Below are 4,206 nucleotides of genomic sequence, written 5' to 3'. Positions count from 1 at the left end.
TTATATATTAATAAAAAATTATTTTAAATTGTAATTTTGTTTTAAAATTCAAATTAAATCATTGAATATTATTGGCATCCAAAAACCAATTTACTACACCTTATCGCAGATTACGTTGATAACTTAAATACTCATAAATAGCTACACTTTGTAGCGGTTTATGATCATATGGGCTCGAAGCCTATTCCGCTACACCCTCTAGCGGATTATGAAGACAGTGGAAATAAAGAAGATGCCTATATATACTCAGCAAGTTGTGTAGAGTGTCATTTTCATTCATTCATAACTTGAGGAATGGATAGTGAAGAGAGCTTTTTGGTGTTAGTGCACTCTTCTGGAAAAATAAAAAAGAGTAAGAGGTACGGTATGAAGTTTACAGATAGAGAACCATGGAGTGTTTTTATCAGGTCATCTAGTACACCGTTAGATCTGAAGACCAGTATATTGGAGAAGTTGGGCACGGGTGGCACAAAGTGGGTGAAGAAGCTGTTCTACAAGATTCCTATTGCGATTGTGTCAACCGGCGTGCAATATAAAACATTCGTGTTACGATCAGATGAAGATATGTAGGTGTTGTTTCATTGTTGTCGGAGTTTTCCATAAGTGAGGATACACGAGTTGTTTACGAAGTTGGAACATGGCATCGATAGTTCTAGCGCATCCGCGTCAAACCCTCAGTCCACCACGATGGGGGGTGCCTCTACCTCGATGCCCGTCGTTGCACCTGAGTGTTTGTTGGAGTATCGGCCAGCTCGTCCAGTTGAGGTATTCACCTCAGCTCATCCATCTCCAGATGTAGGACGTGAGGGGGAACCATATCAGGTTGAAAATGCGATGCTAGAGGATGATTCCGACGAAGAGCCTGCTGACATTGGAGGGGGCAGCGATGATGAAATTTCGACAAACCCAACAACATGTCAACCACCATCAAGTGTCGGCACACATGAGCAACCTGCACATTATTCTACCCTAGACCTGGAAGCCATCGGCCAACCACCGGAGTCAGTTCCAACCTTTGGGGGTCAAGGGTTGCACGAGAAAAATTCTGTAGTTGAATTTCAAGTTGGCCAATCTTTTCACAGTAAGGAGGAAGCTGTTCTTACTGTAAAGGATTACAGCATTCGGTGCGGTGTTAAGTACAGAGTGATGGAGTCGGATCATCTTAAGTACCATGGGAGATGCAAGGAGTTCGGGAAGGGTTGCACGTGGATGATTCGCATCAGCCTTCGCGCGTGGAAGGGAACCTGGGAGGTTCGACGGTACAACGGACCACACACGTGCTTGGCTACATCGATATCAAGCAACTACCGACAACTTGATTATCACGTGATCTGTGCGAAAATCTTTCCTCTGGTTCGAGCCAATGCAGCGGTATCGATAAAGGTGTTGCAAGAAGCTACCGAAGGAACGTACGGGTTCATGCCAACTTACAGGAAGACGTGGTTGGCAAAATAGATAGGCACAACGGCATCAAGGCTGCACTAGAGAACCCTAACAGTGGGTGGTTACCCCCTCATGCGTACCGAGCGTTTTGTATTTAGCATGTTGCAGCTAACTTCGCACTCAGTTTCAAGGGCACGGATGCAAAGCGTTTGCTTGTGAACGCTGCTGATGCAAAGTTTCAATATTGGTTTGATATAATGCGGACTGAGAATCTGGCAATGTGTGATTGGACGAACATAATAGAATACGATAAGGGGACTCAGCACCAGGATGGTGGCAGACGATTCGGTCACATGACGACCAATATATCTGAGTGTGTTAATTCTATTCTGAAGGGTACACGAAATCTTTCGGTTACTGCCCTTGTGAAGTCCACATATGGTCGGCTAGCAGAGTTGTTCGTGATTCGTGGTTAGACAGTAGAGGCTCAGTTGGCCAGCGGTGCCAAGTTTTGCCAGTCTTTTATGAAGGCGACGGAGCGCAACTTGAGAGACTCCGGGTGCTTCACTGTCACCCTATTCGATAGACACTAGTCTGAGTACACCGTTGTCGAGACAACATCGACCGGTAGCTTTTCACTTGGGACGTACCGAGTTTCCCTTCAGGATCGTACATGCGACTGTGGATACTTTCAGGATCTCCATTATCTATGTTGCCATGCGATTGCATGTTGTGCCCAGTCACGGCTTGACTGGTCTATCTATGTCGACAAAGTCTACACCATACAGAAGGTGTTCAGGGTGTACTATATGGGTTTTGTGCCGCCAATACCAGAGGGACTTTGACCACCTTATGATGGTCCGACCGTTATTCCGGATCCTAGCTTGAGGTGTTGTCGTGATGGGCGACCGAGATCTACCAGAATCCGGAACAACATGGATGAGACCGACCCTAACCGACCGAAGCGATGCGGGCTCTGCAGACAGCCTAGGCATACGCGTAGATCTTGCCCACAGAGAGGCTCTACCGTTGCTGGTAGTTCGTAGGGCTCATAGTCTTTGTGCTTCTAGTTTTTGAATTTTATTTTCTCATGTAGCGATTTATGTTTTTGGGTGTTAGTGTTAGTGCCTTTGGTGTGTTGCTATTAGTGTTAGTTCCGACCTATTTGTATTACTTATGACATTTTTATTTCCTTTAACTGTTAATCGTTTGGACTATTACATTTGTATGACCTATGTAGTAATTTATTCTATATTAGTGTTAATGTCTGGTGGCTATTATATTTCTACGACTTATTGCTTATGACGAGTATATTTGTATAACTTCGTACATTTTGCATCACGAGTTGTTACTATTAGACTGGTATTCATGAATATGTTTCTAAGTTTTCACTTTCTTCATAATCCGCTAGAGGGTGTAGCAGAATAGGCTTCGGGCCCATATGATCAGTGTAGCGGTTTTTGAGTATTTAAGTTCGCAACGTAATCCACAACAGGATATAGCGGATTACGTGTATTTAGGTTTCGCGTTAGGGTGTCGCGAATTACATACAATTAAATTTGTTGTATTTGCGTCTGATTTTTCAGAATATTGTATTTGCATAACAGTTTTTCTCATTCATTTTATTTATGTAAATTGCCCTATAAAAGAGTGACTTAAAATGCGTAGCTGAGACAATGCCAAACACAAAATGGTCCAAAAAGCGGTTTTCATAGTTTAGCTAAAATTAAGGTTGAAACATTTAAAAAATTAATTATTTTAGTAAATAATTACTTAGCTAAAAGAATATATTATTAACACATATAAATAAACAATTATATATATGTGATGACTAGTTTTAAATATTCGTAAAATAATATTTTTGTAACAGCCCAGACCACCCGCTAGCACGATATTGTCCGCTTTGGCACACAAGGCCTCACGGTTTTGCCTTTGACGATAGGGATGCTAGCCGAAGCCCCCCACACTCACTCGTCAAAACGCGTCATGCTAGAGAGAGGTATCCACACCCTTATAAGGCATGCTTCGTTCCCCTCTCCAACCGATGTGGGCCTTACAATTTTTATATTATTGAATTTTTTACTATCTCAACCATTTTATTTTATTTATTTGAGTATCAAAAATACTATAAACATACTAAAAGTTAACTATTATATATTTAACTCATTTTAATAAATATTTTATATTTTAGTGTATATTATACACAAATATAAGTGATTTAATTTAATGGATAATTAATAGTATTCACTTTATTGCATGATGGATTCTAGTATTAGAAATTATTTTTTATATTGAGAGTTTGTTGGTGTTTTGGCTGAATATTGGGGAGTGAAATATTTTGCCGATCTATAGAGGTCACGGTCAACACGCAGGAGGCGTGGTATCGCTGCTCGTCAGAAGCGTGTTAGCACCTCAACAACATGCCGGAAGCGTGGTGGAGTAGGCTTTGCAGATTTCCTAATGTGTTCAGCAACACTGGGTGGGCGTGTTGGAGGCTGTCTGCATGCAGGAAACAACTCTTCTACCTCGATAAACAGCAAACGTTGTTCATGATTCTATAAAAAGAGAGCCTCCTCCACCTCTAGTATATGCATTAGTTAGAGTGTGTTAGTGAGAGAAGGGTTGCTGTTCGTTTTTGTTAGAGAGAAAAAGGGGGCTTCGAGGAAACAAAGAAAAAGGTGGATAAAAAATAAGGATAAAAAAATATTAGTTTATATTTAATTTTAAAAATGGTACGTAATTATACCGCTCTAGAAGAACATATTATAAATTATTTGAATCATCTAATTTATGTAAATTGACAAATTATATTTTTTTATGTAT

Source organism: Arachis ipaensis, chromosome B03 (assembly GCF_000816755.2).
Source record: "Arachis ipaensis cultivar K30076 chromosome B03, Araip1.1, whole genome shotgun sequence".
NCBI lineage: Eukaryota > Viridiplantae > Streptophyta > Magnoliopsida > Fabales > Fabaceae > Arachis > Arachis ipaensis.
This window is presented reverse-complemented; position numbering follows the sequence as displayed.